The sequence below is a fragment of the Macrobrachium nipponense genome, chromosome 41, assembly GCF_015104395.2.
Source record: "Macrobrachium nipponense isolate FS-2020 chromosome 41, ASM1510439v2, whole genome shotgun sequence".
NCBI classification, from domain to species: Eukaryota; Metazoa; Arthropoda; class Malacostraca; order Decapoda; family Palaemonidae; genus Macrobrachium; species Macrobrachium nipponense.
Genome location: NC_061102.1, coordinates 51834520 through 51853965, shown reverse-complemented (window position 1 = coordinate 51853965; position 19446 = coordinate 51834520). Strand labels below are relative to the sequence as shown.

General features: G+C 34.4%; 1 long non-coding RNA gene across 1 annotated transcript in view; it reads right to left on the bottom strand.

Annotated features, from left to right (window-relative positions):
• LOC135212912 (uncharacterized) overlaps nt 1-19446 on the bottom strand; it is a 304234-nt gene that overhangs the window by 66283 nt on the left and 218505 nt on the right. The window contains exon 2 of the long non-coding RNA XR_010314022.1: nt 13226-13332. This is a non-coding gene — a long non-coding RNA (uncharacterized LOC135212912). The remainder of the gene's footprint in view (nt 1-13225; nt 13333-19446) is intronic.

Below are 19446 nucleotides of genomic sequence, written 5' to 3'. Positions count from 1 at the left end.
TCTCAAACGACACGGCACCTACAACAGAACGCAGACGATGCAGACATCCACCGAATGACAAAAGTAACCAATTCTTTGAATCGAGACGAAAACCAATTCACACAAAACAGACACAACGACAATGAATAATAGAAAGACGTTGGCGTACCCTCCTCCTCCTCCTCCTCCACTCGAGTCAATATTAGCTTGCTTTTAATGTGCTTCGGCAAAGTTAAATACTGCTGTCCAAACACGACGCCCCTGTGAACTGCTTCGAGATTATGAAACGAATTAAAGGAGTATTCCGAACGAGTACAGGTCTTATGACCTGAGCACCATCTTCGCCGAAAGATCTCGCGTTATGTAAACGACGCCCCAGTGCAAACAACCCTTCGGAGGAAGTAAGGAACCCTCTCCGGAGTGACGGAATAAAATTGCCCCTGTGTTTAGAATCGTTCACAGCTCTTGACACGAGTGCCATCTTCGCCCAATGGCACTGGGTCGTGTACACGGGATTCAAGTGCTGAGAATATTATCCTACAAAGATACGAGGCGATACTGACCCTACTCCTCGGTGTCAGCAGCGGAAGTCTGGATCTCTACGAGAAGAAGTTTCCCTAACAAGAAAAATAAACACGAGTCAACCGATAAAAGAAGGGAAGATGCGCAGGACGGAATTGACGCTCGAAGTGATAGTACGTCGATATAAAATGAATGAACGAGAGAGAGAGAGACATGAATAAATTCAACGAACCGCGAGAGAGAGAGAGAGAGAGAGAGAGAGAGAGAGAGAGAGAAATCCTTCCGCAATCATAAAGAGATAAACAAAAGACAAGCGAAACACGAAAGTCGTGTAAGAATCAAGTTACGTTAACACACGGCGGCGGGAAAGTCAACATTTGGGGCGCTTGGAAAGAGATTCCTCAAGGAAGTGTGACCTTTATTACCTCTTTTTATTTATTTTTTAGTTTTACTTATTTTCTTTCCTCGTCCAGTATCGCTTATCAACATCAAGTCTTAAGAACAAATATTAGCGAAGGAGTCGCTGAAATGAAGATAACGGGGAGAGGGAATAATATGTTTATCGCTTTCTGATTCCCCAGATTAATTTCCAGTTGCTTCGAAGATGATTTCTACGCAGACTTAATTGCCGATAGCGGGGTTCAGATCGCGTCTTTTCCTTTATCTTGAGCATTCATAAAAAAAAATAATAATTCTACGTAGATAAAAAAAACGATGACGGAATAACACCACAATAAAGAATATAATCTAGAATACAAACTTTTTCATATACATATTTATATAACGGCAATTGTGTATAATTATATGTATATATATACGTATATTATTATATATGCTTAAAAAATCACAGTAGATGCACGTGACTCCACTCAATAAGCACCTATTAGTTTAAAATCAATTTTAGTCCTTAATACTGGAAATGGCTAGTCACTGCTATCAACCGCTTAAGATATTTGTACGGCCGTTTACGAACACGTGCGAAAATTTATCGTGACTATTTCGCTCAAGAAACCCAGGCTATTCAGGCATCGTGAATAAACAAAAGAAAGTGCTTGGTACTGACATTCTGCCTATCATTTTCCTGTTGTATTCGCTTTATATATATATATATATATAATATATATATTAGATATATATATATATTTATATATATAATATATATATATATGTATATATATATATATATATTATATATATTATATATATATATATATATATATGTTATGTATGTGATGGCTAATGATACATAAAATGTACACTGGTATACATTAACTGGAGATTTAGTGGAAGCTAGAAAAATATACATATTTTTTATAACCCTACATGGATAATGGTGCTTATTGTAGAAATAATGAAACAATAATGAAATCTAAAAATCTAAAAATCACTATCACTAATAAATAATGAAAGCGTGCAGATATATATATATAGAATATATATATATATATATATATATATATATATATATATCCTATATATATATAAATATATATATATAAAATATATATATATATATATATATATACACACACATATATATCTACATATATATATATAATATATATATATATATATATTATATGATATATATATATATGTATATATATATGTATATATATATACATCTTCCTATATGTATCATGTGCCCCATAAATCTCATGAACTTATATATAAAAAAAAAATTATATAAATAAACTGACTGATTCGACTGTTTACATGAAACTGTCACGGGGTTTTGAAAAAAAAAAAGTTCATTATAAATAATACTTCAAATGTGTATATATATATATATATATATATATTATATATGATCATATATATATATATATATATATACTATATTATATATGATGATCAGACATATATTTCTATATGTATATGTCCCCAATATCCATGTGAGATTCGAGTTTCATTATCATATACTTCAATATAATAAAAAAAAATATCATATATATATATACATATATATTCTTATATAGATACATATATATTATATATATATAGTATATATATATATATAGATATGTATGGATGTATACATACATATACATCTTCCTATAATATCAATGTGCCCCAATAAATCTCATGCTTATAAATTAGTTACTAATAAATAAACTGATGATTTCCGGACTGTTTACATTAAACTGTCAAGCGGGTTTTTGAAGAAAAAAAAAAAGTTTCATTATAAATATACTTCCAAATGTATATATATATATATATATATATTATATATATGTATGTTATATTATATATATATATATACACACACATATGTACATACATACAGGAAAATGCTAAAATCAACTGATTTCGTTAACTACCGTGACGAGGGTTGTCCGGTCTCTCGTAACCGGGTAGGAGCGGGAGTACTCTCTGGGTACCGTGGCATTGAACGATCGTTAATGCCCAAAGGGAATTTTTCACCAGATTCAACGGCCGTCATGTTCAATATTTATAAGTGACAGAGAATCAAATCCACACTACCCGCGGATAAGAAGTCCCGATGTAATAACTTCAAATATCTTCGCATGTGATTATAGGCACGTATATATTAACTAGTAACGGTAAGAGATTCATTTTCCTGAACTATATTTATAATAATCTCTCATTTTACATCTTATTACGTATACTGTTACCATACTTATAAGTAGACGCTATAAACAAATAAGCATCACACTTACAATGTGTTATAATTTCATAAGTGTATATTTGAACTAAATTCTAAAGAATAAAAGAAGAATGTAAAGTTTCTTGTCATATGGTTAAGATTACTTATAAGAACTACCCAAATGAGGTCGAAGATCGTTGTGTCACTGTAAAAAGTGTGTTAATGTCTAGGTGCGTCCGCTCAAGATGTTTCTTTATTCTTTTCATATATAGTCAGGGGTAAAAATAAACTTTTAACATTATGCACGAATTCTAATTTTGTCCAAAACAACCGTGAATTAAAACATATTAGGGGGAAATAAAGAGTATTTATGTATGTATGTGCGTGTGTATGTATGTGTATATATATATATATATATATATATATATATATATATATATATATATATATATATATAAATGATATCGAGTACAATCATTACAAAATAAAGCCGCGACTATATATATAATATAATATATATATATATATATATATAATATATATATATATATATATATATATATATATATATTTATCAAGAGGACGATTGCATAAATTTATATTAGATTACTTTCCTATTCTCTGTCACTGGTAAACCAGATTTGGATCTGTATTGAACGAAAGAAAACGCATCAACAGAATCAATACACTGCTTTTTTCCAAGAACGCTTCTTCAATTAAGGGAATTTTTTTTCTTCGGGACGAACGATTTTTTTAACTTTGTGTGCAATTCGAAATAATATCTTTAGTAGGCGAAAGCAAAGATCGACGAAAATAATGGGAAAAAATCACAATTTGAAAAAGAAATTTTAAAATAAAATTGCGGGTAATTTTTTCAGTTTTTCAGCCGCCTGTTCCGTTAATGAAGAAGTAACCGATATGAACAGCTTCATTAGGGGGGGAATTTTACTAAAAACAGTTTTGCTTCCTCGTCTTTTGTGAAAGTTGATGCGACTGGCATGGGTGAATTTGGGGGGGGGAGGGGCAACGATGAAGCCAAAATATATATTATTAGTATAAAACCCGAGAAACTATTTATATACTATGCAAAATATTTCTCTCATTTGAATAGACTTATGGGTTACACAATAAACAGACACTGGAAGACGCGCAAAGGTCTACTATGATTATATATATATATATATATATATATATATATATATATATATATATATATATATATATATATATTTGTGTGCATCTATATTTTCATAATGAGGCTTCGCAAGTCTTACAATTTTTTCTTAGGGTAACACCTTGGCAATACTGACTGAATGGAAAAAAATCAAAATTTCCAAAATAATTATACAGAATGTTTTAAATACCTAGCCTAAGTATTACTCAAGACACCCAAGACAGGATTATCATGTGAATCAACGCAATATACAACAGCCCAGTTTATAAAACCACAACATTAATAACAGCTATAGGATGAAAACTACAAGCAAATCTGACATGAAAGAAACGCTTGTCTCAAGTATCAACTGCAGCACAGCAAAAATTCTGACAATAAAAAGAAAAATATATCCTCTCAATAAACAAGATATTCTGACATGAAAACGATTACAGGATAAATTGATTAACGTTATATATATATATATATATATATATATATATATATATATATATATAAGTCATATCACATTTCCGTGATTCATATACATATATCGAGCTACAATGTCCTTTAATATCTAATTCGCTCTACCTCGGTTAAGCATATATGAAAATATATTAATTCCCGAGGTAGAGCGAATTAGATATTAAAGGACATTGTAGCTCGATATATATATATATATATATATATATATATATATATATATATATATATATATATATATATATATATATATATATATATATATATATATATCTGAGGCGTAAAAGCAGAACAGTCTGTGATTGCAAGATAAGAAGAATGAAACGTCAACCGTATGATGTCCAAACTCCATCAGCTAACTCATTACATCGCCTGCGTCATCAGGATTTCCCTTGCGTCTCCAAGACGCAGCAGTCGTCGCGTGAGTAAATATTCCAGAATTCACCAGCGGGAATAGTCACCAAGTCCATCTCATTCGGATCAAAGCTTTACGGGGCGGAGAACAGTGTAAACATCTCGATCACGACGCCGAACGGCACAACCTGCTTTGCAATGCAGGAAAAGCACGCTGGTCGTAAAGCACTGATGATCTCGGAATGAGGGTGACAGATAATGGTTGATGCCTCTGCTCCTTTATCTTGTCATTCGCTTTTCCATTCGCCTTTTGTCTGTACGTAACTCAGAATACTTTATCAGTATTATCATGCAACTCATCAATACTAGTGTTACGATCGTTGCACTTTATTATTATCAGTATCATTATCTGCCGTTGTTAATACAGCTACTACTACGACACTTACTATACTAACTTGGCAGTAATCAATATTTTTGCATTATTACAGTATTACCCGGATCATATTATTAATATCATTATCACTGCTGCTGCATTATTATTTTATAAGTAAGCTGCCGTTGTTAATACTGTTAATACTAAGATATTAGCTAGATCTACCATAGGAGTAACTATTTTTTTTTCATCATCGGTAATATCCGGCTCATATCATTATCATTATTGCGATTACTAAGCTAATTAACATTTTTTTTGTCCTTAACGTCCATGTCGGCGCAATAATATTTAGTTTTCCAAATATTGACATCTGGAATACCGTTTACCGTCATTGCAATCACCTTCCATCAAACCACTCGTCACTATAGGCAGCAATTTCACACGAATTGTGATATCTTATAAAACATTCAATTGCCGATAAAGTCGGTTCAGTTGCTTATACATCCTCTGTGTAAAAAGGAAACACTACTTTAGATTTAATTGCCCCAACCGACTTCTTTGGAGGGGACGCGGTTATTCCGGCAGTATATTCCCGAGATGTATACTAGCCCTGTTTTTTTTTTTTGCCATGACCGTAGGATAGATTGGACTAGGTTAGGTTAAGTTAGGTTGGGTTAGTTAAAGAGGGATTCTATAGCTATTTCGGGTGTGGGAAACAAAAGAAGATTATTTTCAATAAGATACTGTGGTTAGTTTTTCAAATATGGCCTCAGTACGCATATTTCCATGATGTAAACAAGTACTGCACCAGCCCTGGTTTTTTTTGCCATACTCCTAGGTCTGGATAGGTTAAGTTAAAATTTTTTTAAATCAAACGATAATTGGGGCGTGGGGAACATACTGAGATTATTTTCAAGGCGATTCTATGGTTAGTTTTTAAGATCTGGCCTCCATTTTTTTTTTTCAGGGACGGTCCAGTACTCGGTTACAGTTCGGGAATACGCATTCCGGCAGACACACCAGTGGAAGGTTTCCACGAGCTGAATGAGATATGAAGGAAAATAAATAAATATAGATATTTAAATATTATTTATATACTATATGTGTGTGTGTGTGTGTGTGTGTGAATAATGGAAAAGAAATACCAAACATATAATTATTACCAGTAAAGCCTAAGCATTTCCTATAGAAACTAAATTTTCGATACAGTAATTTCATAAGTCCATCTTGAATTATAAGTACGATAAAAATAATGACATGACTTTGAAATGGAGCCGTTTGAAAAGAGACGATCATTCATTATTTTATATGATCCCCCATTCTTAGCTTTCATATATCTTTCATAAAGGAACTTATGACCCGGGAATACGTGTGTAGCCTCACACGGCATGAAATCAGTGAATGAATAACAAGGCGCCTCCCTCGTCAAGACACAGTGGAATGGCTGAAACCCCGATAAAAGTGCTTCCAAACGCGGCTAAAAGCGCCGAAAACCACGGGCGAGGAGTGCTTAAAAACCCGCCAAAGACCTTAAAATCCTTGTGGAGAGTGAAACCATCAACCGACTCATCCAGGCTTCGCCAAAAAGAGGTCAGGCAATAACCTACGAGCTTCCTCGAAACAGCTAAAAAGATCTCTAGAAAAATGGGAAAAATCTTCCTCCATTTCCCCGTTAAAAAAAAAAAAAGAAAGGCAGGAAATTGGTCATAAAATTTTGGACAAAAAGGCCCCAGAATCGCCGATGAATATGTAGAAGAAGGGAGGGGGAAAAGTCTGGGGAGACACAACACTACAAGACCCCAAACACGAGATCTGGGCTAAGATCCAGGTCTATGGGGGCTTTGAAGTTTAAGGAAGTCTCAGGTTGCGTGTGTGTGTGTGTTTGTGTGTGTGTGTGTCTGTGTAGCGCTCGCTGTCGGGGGAAGGGTAAATTTAGGGAGGAAAACGGCATGAATATGAAATTACGTTTGTTCTTGCAAAAGGGAGACGTTTTCTCGTTTTCTCGGGCTTTGTCTGCTGTTTCCTCAAAGACTGGCGGGAGATCATTAGAGTTTTGAAGATAAAAGTTCTCGTTCTCAAATGATAAACTATGTACAGTGGGCAGCCGAGGCAATGATCACAATACTACGTGGCCGGCAAAAATGGTTCTGCGTACTTGAACTTACTGGCAGATCCTTGCAAAAAAGAAGACAAAAAAAAAAAAAACTGTTTCGAAGACCGTATCATTTCATCACCGAATGTTTCACTGCTGCTTCATCCCAAAATTTAGTATCAAATAGTCACCGACATTGTACGAAGTTTATTTAGTATATTATTCTTGGCTTACTTGCTTTTTTATTCACCTGGAAATGGACCTCAAGAACTCATTTTTTGTTTCCTACGGCTTCCAGCAGTAAAATTTTGCTTTCCATTTAGGTACAGCGAAACCATACATTCACCTCAGTGAACTAATTAGGTAATTTAATCCTCAATGCAGCAGGACATGCCACACTCTTGATGCCCAATTGTCAACGGAAAACCGGACATATTTTGAAGGAATTTTTGAAGGGGAATCATCCCATGGAATATGGGTTTCAAGACGGCTTTGACAATATTATTATTATTATTATTATTATTATTATTATTATTATTATTATTATTATATTATTATTATTATTGGAAAAGTAAGTCCACAATAGTATGTCTGTTTGACTTTGTTATTCAGAATATAAAGCTTTATATATTAAATAACAAAATCAAACAAGACATACTATTGTGGATTTACGTTTCCATTTTATTGAATCATGTGATTATGAGTTTTAGTTGGATTATTATTATTATTATTATTGTTGTTGTTTTTGTTTAAGGCAAGTTAATATTTTTTGAAGCTGAATAAGGGTTTCAAGACGGCTGTAACATTATTATTATTATTATTATTATTATTATTATTATTATTATTATTATTATTATTATTATTATTATTGATGTTTAAGGCAAGCTATTAACCAGTTAAATATAAAAACAAACTCCCAAGCATGTGATATCTATAACTCAATTCCAAATCTAAATTGTTTAACAAAAAGTTATCTGTCAAACGAAGCCGCTCATCTTCCCGAGGAATAAACAAACGTATACGTGAAGCATTTCCTCAAAGATGTGGAAAGATAGGACGAATTCGATAAGAACAGTGATTTATTTGCAACAAGAGCACCATTACAGTCTCGCTGGCTCTTTCTGTAACCGACATTGCTGCTGCCTCTCTGAAAAGCTTATAAGGACGTGAATACCATTACGAAAGCAAGACGAAAGACGCAACCCATTACGATTGACTTCCTACAGCAAATGTCAGGTACCCATATATTTCACACTTTTCCGAGAATCGCCCATCAGCATTTTTTTTTTTTTTCCATTTTTTAAAGGAAATAGGGAAGTCTATTATGACCTACTGAACCGGAGAGTAGGACGATAGTTTAAAAGGATCTAAATTTTCTAAAAGATTTAAACTGTCACGGCAATACGAGTCTCCCTGCCCCATGGCAAAAAATTGACGGGATTAATTACAGTAGCCATTTCATAATGTTGCCAGTGGGTTTAGTTGCCAGAAGAAAACCAAACAAAATTCATGAACCGATAAAGAAAAACTCGAGGAAATTCTGAAAATACTACAGCTGACTAATTCGAATTGCTATCGCTTAATAGCTGTCTTGAGGTATTTGCAGGTTAATGAAAAAACCCTCTGCTTTATGATAGAAATAATATTTTGATTTTATCTGAACTACCATTGTGACCTTAAGGACCTTTTATTTCGACATTAATAGATACGAAGGGCTAGCGGTCGTGACAGCAAACCAAAGTTAGGATTTGACATCGATTTACGAGCGAAAACCCGAAAATCAAATAAAATTACTAAAACAATACTTTCATTAGGGATAAAAATTGTATACACCGAATAGTATATCCTTAATCATACAGTTTTATGGCGGATATGACAACTGTCCTTTTGTCAATCAAGACACCTAATGAATCCCTTCATGAAATAAATAATCATGTCGCTCATACTGTTGCCAATATGAACTGCGGTGACCACGTGTCCACGAATCGCAATGTAATCTGGACCTCTACTTCGAATTCCTCAGCTGTTCAGAATAGCTGGAGTCTGTTATTGTATCCGCTTCATCTATCAATTCCCACGAGACAATGGCCATCTTAACTCTCCGAGTCTCGGTTATCGTAAATTCCTCAATCACAATTGGCACTATTCACCTGATATCCGTTTGTTATATCCACTTGAAATACTCGTAGCATTCCAGTGTGATTCGCTATGATTTGTAAATTTCCAATTCATGGTTATCAATCCGAGAGTAGACTGGGGAAGTATTTTTTTCATGAGCACCTTTACTGTTTATGTTACATGTAAAACAGTAGTTAATCGAGCCGCAAATTCCCGAGATGTGTACTAGTATTGCACCAGCCCATGTTTTTTTTTTCCTGTCCCTATGTTAGGTTAGGTTAGGTTAGGTTAGGTTAGGGTAGTTTAAAGAAGCAACCTACGTGTAATTTGGGTGTGGGACACATAATGAGATTATTTTCAAGAAGATTCTATGGTTTGTTTTCAAGAAACGCGTCCCGCTTCAGGGTAAGGTCCCAGTACTCGGTTACAGTTCGGGAATATGCAAATCCGTCCACTGAAATCACAGATTCTCTTGTCTTGACACTTATGATAAAAAGAGCAAAATTATTTTACCAAATTTAATAGTCGTGCCTTGTCAATTTAGCAATTAAAATCCTGGAGTGAAAATAACTACGTCCAGTGTACTGGAAGACGCAAGTAGATACAGTACTTCAATAATCGTGAAAAAAAATCTTTTTAAGCAGAAGCAAGACACGGAATCTAAAGCAAGATGAAAGGAAAAAATCCAAATACTGGAAGTACTTGGAAATAAAGTAGCCAAATTAAAAATCTGATATGGTCACAAATAAATAACTCAATCTGGATCCTCAAAGATGTATACATACTGCCTGGGCGACCGAGTACGTTAATCTTGGCACCTCAACCAATGTGTCTTTAGAGTTTAACACAAATTAGTACATTGTACAGGTAAATACAACACTCAATATGGCCCTAAAACGCAGTGGATAAGCGAAACTATCATAGCTACGTTTTTTTGTTTTGTTTATATGGTTCTTTTACGTTGCATGGAACCAGTGGTTATTCAGCAACGGGACCAACGGCTTTACGTGACTTCCGAACCACGTCGAGAGTGAACTTCTACCACCAGAAATACACATCTCTCATCATAGCTACATAAACATGACTGGGATAACAAAGCAATTCACCTGGACAAGACAATGAATCATTATAAGGTTTAGCAATGACGATATCCCACGTCGGTTCGAAACACACTGTATGTACAGTGAGCAGCTTAAAAAAATTAATTAGAATCTTGAAAAATCAAAGCTACAATTTTTTTTAAAGAAACTAGCGTTCCTGACGATGATTGTGTGAAAACAAAAAAATGAATTAGAATCTTGAAAAATCAAAGCTACAATTTTTTGTATGTGTTGAAGAAACTAGGTTCTTGTCGATGACTGAAAACCTGAATAGATCTTAGAAGCATGAATGAAACAGACTGGCTGAGCTACTATCTATCAGAAGAGCTCCACTGTAGTATTTCTAATACCGTTCCTCGGAAAGAAGAAGGAAGGAAGGAAGGAAGGAAGTCTGCCTGATTTAGTAAGCAATCCAGGGCAGTCTCACTTTCTAGGGGTCCTATTAATAGACTCCTTAAAATGACAGGAATGCTTTCCATTTCTTGTTCGTAGGACGTGAACGATTTAGCCCATATACTCACCAACAACTTAGGTTTTCTGTCATTTATTTTACACAAATAGAACAGGATAGGGTATCTTCAGAATCCTTGTCGAGTTAGGAGAGATTGCGTGAATCAATTACAAAAGAGAAAAAGATTTCTCTTTTACATTTCATGTAGATTTACAGTCCTTTATTTTTAGGAGTAAAAGAAGTTAACAACCTGTGAAGTGACTTAAGTAATTAAAGCAATTTACACACACACACACACACACACATATATATATATTATAATTTTGAAAGAAAACTATTTGCATTCCAATCCTCACAGACGTGGGAAATTCAAGCCAAGCTTTCATTTGTTTTTGTGAAAACTGGTGCATTATTTTATATATATATATATATATATATATATATATATATATATATATATCTATATATATATATATATGTATATATATATACACACACACACATATATATATATGCATACATACATATATATATATATATATATATATATATATATATATATATATATATATATATGTGTGTGGTGTGTGTGTGTGTGTGTGTGTGTATATCCTAGATCCTCAGGCAAGTTCCAACAGAAAGTGATATCCAGCTAATGGTTAATTTAGGATGGAACGGGTAGTCCACAACGATCGAAAAATCACCAGACAACGTATTTCACTGTTTAGGTCAACAAAGATACAATGAGGTTAATGCAACGGGCATAAATCTCCCGGGAAAAAAAATCCGCTCACACATGTGTGCATACACACAAGCATACACGCATCTGCACACACACACACACACATATATATATATATATATATATATATATATATATATATATATATATATATATATATATATTTATATGCATACATCTAAATGAATGTGACAGTCATTAGTCAACCACCTTTCAAACCAACAAGATTAACTTCATTCCGACCTGGATCACACAAACAAAACAATCCATCCGCCATGAGATTATCCCAGTTAAGAAAAGAAACCCCACTTTTCCTGGGGAAATAAAAGGGACCAGGAACCAAAACCCGGCAACTTAATAAGAACAGACGCTTGTTGTAATATGACTTTGTACTGAAAGCATTTGGCAGAGCTCCAAAAGGCCTGGCCATTCTCCAGACGTTGTTATGAGTCTGTGTGTGAATGCCATGCAAACGTTCCTTAAATTAGCCTGGAAGACCTTTTTTTTTGGGGGGGGGAGGGTGTTGTTTTCGTTGTATTCATGGGGCTTAGTGCTTTGGAATATCGTTTGCAATAATATGAATTTTCATGGGGTCATTCCAGGCATTTTTTAAAAATTTTATTTCTATTTTTATTTATTTATTTTTTTTACTGAAGACTTCCTTCATCACCCCAGAGGGATTCTGTAAGGTCATCGGGTAACATGGTATTCTTCTCAGCAAAGAAAAATCATTGACCTATGCGTTTATATAATAGCAAAATGTGAAACATACATATTTATACTAAAAAAAATGCAAGTTCGTAACATGGGTTTAAGTGACACGTACATTTCATTCTAATGAAAAAAAAAGTAGGAAACGAAATCTCTTGAATTGGATTCCCAGCACAGGATAAATGGGAAAATATTAATTCTACAGGAGTTTCTTGTTGACAATATATTACATGCCGACGGATTATATAAGAGTAAAGACATTACTTTTAATTATTCTATCGCAGACATGCGCTGAGGGCTGAAAATTACACAGAAAAATCATATCAATCATAGCAGAATAAATCTCATAATTTATACCATTCTCACACTTTTTTTATTACTTTTTTTACAATGTCATTCTCACACTTTTTATCTCCAAGTTAGTAGCTCTCTTCGCATCTATCAGCTGGCAGTGAAAGTGAAATGTCAATAAACGGATTCATAAATTGGCAGCGAATAGGGAACTGAAGGTATGAATGGAAAATCTGACTGGTACTTACATCTGGAGAGCGTCTTGGTAAATAGAAGATGCTGTCCTCAGATAGTTTTTTTTTCTTTTTTTTTTTTTTTTTACACCTCAGTTCTACAAAGCGGATCCGTCTGACGTCTGTGAAGATAAGGTGGAAGAGATCTATTACATATCAGTGGAATCAATTAAACAGAAAGTGCATTTATACCAAAATGATTGCGTTAAATGCGCAACGCTTTCTGAAACATAGTTCAGAGTACATATTCCAAGTAAACAAACAAAAATATCTAACGCTAGATTCTACAATGTCGGTTACCGAATGAATGAATGAAAGGCACTCTTATCTATGTCCTAATTCTGCGTATCCTCTATCTAATAATGTTACTGGACTCCTCCATTTCATGTTAAGACTTTGAAAATGAATCCAATGAAGGTACTACAAGGTACAGCGAAGAGGAAAGCGAAGCAGATGTCTCTCTTGAACGTCTGTCACTATTCAATCCACATCTGCGGGGAAAATCAGACTTCTCTTTCAAGTTTTGGCGACATCTATATAATGACATTAACAGTCAATATTGAATGTAAAAGATAAAAAGCTCCATTACGACAAAATGGCACAACACACTTGCCAGAATCAGTCGCTTCTATTCAGAGTTGAGGATGAACACCATCGTCTATATCTTGCAAGTGGAATTGACATCATGAGTAGCCCGAATTAGTAACATACTTAAATCTTGAAACTATAAAAAGATAATTCATTACAGCCTTATAAAAAAACGAATAAATAGATAGGTAAACAACCAACGAAGTAGTGGCGAAAAATAATGAGTAAATATAAATTAAGATGGGGAAAATAGGCAAATTATTGCATGCAAGATCTATACAATAATTTGAGTAATAAAAGCAATATAATGATTACACGGATAACAGGATAATGATAATTCGTGCTGCAATATTATTATTTGGGGATTATTCTTTTCATCGAATTTAGTGCTTAAACATTCATTTCAAAGCAGGATAAAGAAACCAGCGATCTTACAAACGCTTATTTGGTGCAAGATATACTGAACAAAGCTATACATATACTAGAAATATCAATTACTTATACTTTTAGAATCATTACTATTGTGTTAAGTAGCTACAACCGCAGGCCGTTCATTATCATTGTCATCATCATACAATTCAACATCATATCATTGCCAACAGTAAATACTTCCTTATAAATACAGTTTCACGTCACTCATTGCTACACCCCCATCATTTACCCTGAAATTAGGGTGTGGCACACTCAACCTCACCAACACATTTATCACACGTTCGGTTTACTCAGTGTCAAGCGCCTTATAATCTTAGGAAGTGAAACTCAAAAAAACGATTTCGCAAAGTGTTGATCAAACCGAAGGCCTCCTGACGGTGCGTGACGCCCCCGGCCGGAACTACGACCGCTAGATGGCAGTGCAGGACGCCTTGGAAGAGGGGCCTAAAGACGGGGAATTACCTTAGAAGAAAGCGAAAATAAAAAAAAAATAAAAAATAAAAAAGTTCGTCCCGAAAATCCCTGGAGTGTTTGTGTGGGTGTTTTCAGCCGCAGGTCTCGGTGTCGTGTAGTACGATGCAAGGGTGCGTCTGCTTCGCAGAGTTGCTCTGTCAAGCTCTGCTTGGCAAAAAGCAATTGTACTCCGCTGGGATCAAGTTATGGCTCATCGCGGCTGTTCTCCAACATATTCAAGGTCAGTGGTATGCAGCTGTTTTTAACTATCTTTCTATCTTATTTTATTGCTTTTGTTTCATGATGAAGTTATTGTACTTACTTGTCTTTCTGTTTCTTATTGACGCGACCTACTAATATTTCCTTCAAGAAGTTAATGATGAGAGAAATGATTGTCCTAGGTAGACTTAAACTTCTTGAATTCCACTGGTGTCAATAGATTTTATGGATAGATATTAACATGGTGTCGCGTTGACCAAAAGAAGCATCTCAATTGCTCAAAGTACGTTTACTTATTTTGAGAAGTCTATTTAAAATACATAAAAGCCTTTTTACGGGTCACTGGAATAAGATGAATTCGTAACAAATACTTTTTCTCTTACCTCCCACTTTTATTGTTTTTTTTATTTCTTTTTTAGATCTTCTACCTGATACTTTTTTTTATGTTACGTGCTTTGATTGTCAACTTTTAAATCTTATCTTAAGAGATATCTTCACGAAGCCAACATATTTGATTTAGCATTTTAATTAACCTCGACGACAGATGTACAAGAAAGCGTGGTCACTTGGGACATCAATATTTCTTTGCCCTAATGATCGCACGACAGAACCTGATGAGTAATCTGAATTTGACGACATTCTTAATCTATATCGGAGTGACGACTAAGAGCTCTTGCCTGCATGTGTACACAAAGCAGTATTCAGAAAGAGGGAAGGAAGGAATGTAAGATTTAGGCCAAAAGACCAAGCGCTGGGAAATGTGAGGTCATTCAGCGCTGAAAGGGAAATTGACTGTGACAAAGAATGAAAGAAGTAACAGGAGGAAAACCTCAAAGCAGTTGCACTATGCATCAACTTTTAGGAGAGGGTGGTAAGTAAGATGGAAGGGAGACTTTGAATGGATGTACAGTAAAATGAAAGAAAGGGGTTGCAGCTGGGGGCCGAAGGGAACGTTGCAAAGAGCCTTATAAGCAATGCCTACAGTGCACCGCACGTGAAGTGCACTGATGGCACTACCACTCGACGGGTAAAGCAGTATTCGGAAATTCTTGTAGATATCAATGAATGTTCTCTGTTTTTTGCATAAACTCAAACCAAGTGGAGGTCATCTTCAGGACATCTTGGCAACTAGTTAATCTGATTTCGCTGCAACATTCAGTTGCATATCTCCCCTTAACTGCAAATTTACAGCAGTCCACTGATTCTATCTTATGCCATCAAACTTTCTTGGTTTTTTTCACCCAGGATTTAATTAGCAGTGATTGAGACTTCTCTAAGGAGCAGCGATTGAGACTTCCCTAAGGAGACGAAATGTCTGATCCTTCTTTCATAAGATACTCGAGAATCTTCACTCGTTTCCAGCAGCAATGAGGTAGCAGAAGTTTTGACCTAATGAATATGAAGCTTTTCTGTTGCATAATTGTCGCCCGATATAGATCGTGTCAATCAAGGTCTGAAAACCGACTTAGTGACCTTTTTCTACATGAACTGAAAGTTCGAAGCTGTCAAGGCGATTCTAGTAAAAGTAAAAGCGTTAACACCAACACTAAGGTTAATTGCATATTTAAGTACATTGCTTTCCTTATTCATTGTTGTCAAGGAGGAAGAGGAGACCGAGTTAATCTTTTTGATTTTCGTCTCTTCTTTCTTCAGTGGAAATGAAAATGAATGGAAAAAAAGTAATTAAAAAAAAGAGGGTCACATCTCCCCTCATGTATCAACCACTATATTATCATTTTAAATTAAACTAAAGTTATTATTGTCAAGATAGTAAGCTGAATAAATGACGACCTATGAGCCATAGACAAAATCTCTCTTAAAAATACAACATGCAAACGATGGCTGTTTCAGTGTTGGACAAACAACACTATGACCTACGTCTCTCTGACACCATGTTTACAACACGGGGCATTTTCTCTGTTAACCTTCCGATGCCACGAACTCTTGATAATAAGGTTATGGCAGTTTGTACGAGGATAAACTACATGCCGAGAACTTTATTCTTTTCTATTCTTGATAACAATGTCACAATCCTTACACCATGGTTTTTCTAGAATGGATAGCTAACGAACAGGACACCTCTGAATCTATTTTGATGTATTGAGAGTATCACTTTGTGATGTCAATATTATATGATACAGCTAAAGAATTTTCCCATCTGATAAATTCCAATAACTCAGGCTCTCTTTTTCATGAAGACTGACTTCAGACGTCTTATTCACGTCACTGTGATTGCATTAAGTATTTTATGTCATTCTCTTAAAAGCAAAAACAAGAATCTATATCTTGTAAGGTTTTCTAGTCACTTACAACCCATAGTTCTCGCACATCGTAAAAATAAACAATCAACATTTGCCGTTCTTTCAGTGGTGTTTTCGTGAAGCTTTTTAAAATCATATGATATTAAAATTTTTCATTTTCAGTCTGCCAGGCATATCAAATGATTGCTTGCCAGTAAGGGGTCACTGAATCCGCAAGTCTATTATTTCCTCATTTTACGGGTTACTTAATAAGCCACTGTCATATGGCCACCCTCTAAGATTTATGCTCATCTCATATCAAAATTTTTGACGAAGAGTTTTGGCCACTTTATCAATATTGCAATGGCGTCACATTGTCATATAGAACCATAACGAGGTCATGAAATTTTTTAAATTCGTCTACCATCCGGAGAAATATAACAAAATGAAGCATCTCTCCAGTGAGGGGAAGAGCTCAGGCTTCCACGATCTATATACATATGTGTGTATATATATATATATATATACATTATATATATATATATATATATATATATATATATATATATATATACATATATATATATATATATATACACTAGAATTCCACATTTAACAATTTACAACACGTTAGCACTCATAATACAACAGGACTATAAAGCAGTATCTCTACTTGACCAAAAAAAAAAAAAAAAAAAGAAATTGGCATCGATTTGTAAGTTTTCTCTCGTGGGTGTACCACTTCTCTAATCAAACATACATACACACACACAGACATATATATATATATATATATATATATATATATATATATATATATATATATAGTATATATATAGTTGAACATATAATTTATGAGTGCGGGTCCGATTTGTCTTAAGTTAATTTAGGAGGTAAAGCGCCTGTTTTTTATGTAACCATTACACGATTACAGTCATTTTAGTACTCAAGCAATCCTATCACTTAAAATAATTAAGAATCCGCGAGTTACCTTTGCATCAACTGTTTTTATAAAAAAAATTATTATATTGAGTAAATCTAACGCAATCTTTCCGCACGCACGAAACGAAGCAGAATATATATGCCATTTGAGCTATCATAACCTTTGAGAGTCATGAACTGTTCCTTAAATATTGTTCAGCAAAGATCCATCACGTTTCGTCGAATCACTGCTATGGTAAAATCAGGACCGCTACTTGGTAATGAGTCTCTGACTGGCACCAGCGGCAGCTCAAAAGAATGAAAAATGACCAGTGCCTTCCTTCGTTCATTTGAAGTAGTATACCATGAATGAAAGAAAACGCGTCGTTCACATGATACGGAACCGCTTTACTTATTTCTGAAAGTGTCGCTCTCCTAAACGCCAGCTCCCAACTTCTTCTCCTTTTATAAGGTAAAACAGAGCCAACTGCTTGGCCGCGAGGAGTTTGTTTGTTTGTTTGTTTGTATGGTGTTTTTACGTTGTATGGAACCAGTGGTTATTCAGCAACGGGACCAGTGGCTTTACGTGACTTCCGAACCACGTCGAGAGTGAACTATCACCAGAAATACACATCTCTGACTCCTCAATGGAATGCCCGAGAATCGAACTCGTGGCCACAAAGGTGGCAGGCCAACACCAAGCCGAGCACGCTAGGGTTAGATACTAGCATAATTTCCCAAGGAATCAAATAACTTGGGAAAATTTCCCGATAAATCAAACCTCACATAAATGCATAATATACCAAGAAATCAAATCTCACACCAAAGAATATTTTCCCTAGGAATCAAAACTCACATTATTAGAAAATAATTTCCCAAGAAATTAAAAGTCACATCAAACAATAATTTCCCAGGAAATCAAACCTCAATTTAAAAAATAATTTCTCAAGAAATCTAACTCACATCTAAGAATAATTTTCCAAGAAATTAAACGTCACATCAAAAAATTATTTCCCAAAAAATCAAACCTCAATTTAAAAAACAATTTCTTAAGAAGCCGAAACTCACATCAAAGGATAATTTCCCAAGAAATCAAATCTCACATCAATTACTAGTTCCCAAGAAGTTAAATCTTACATCAACGAATAATTTTCCATGAAGGCAAACCTCACATCAATAAAATATATAATTTGCCAAGAAATCAAACCTCAAATAAAAAAAAATTTCCCAAGAAATTAAATGTCACATCTAAGAATAATTTCCCAAGAAATCAAACCTCACATCAAACGATAATTTCCCAAGAAATTCAAACCTCACATCAAACGATAATTTCCCCCCAAAAATAAAACCTCACATCAAAGGATAATTTCCCAAGAAATCAAA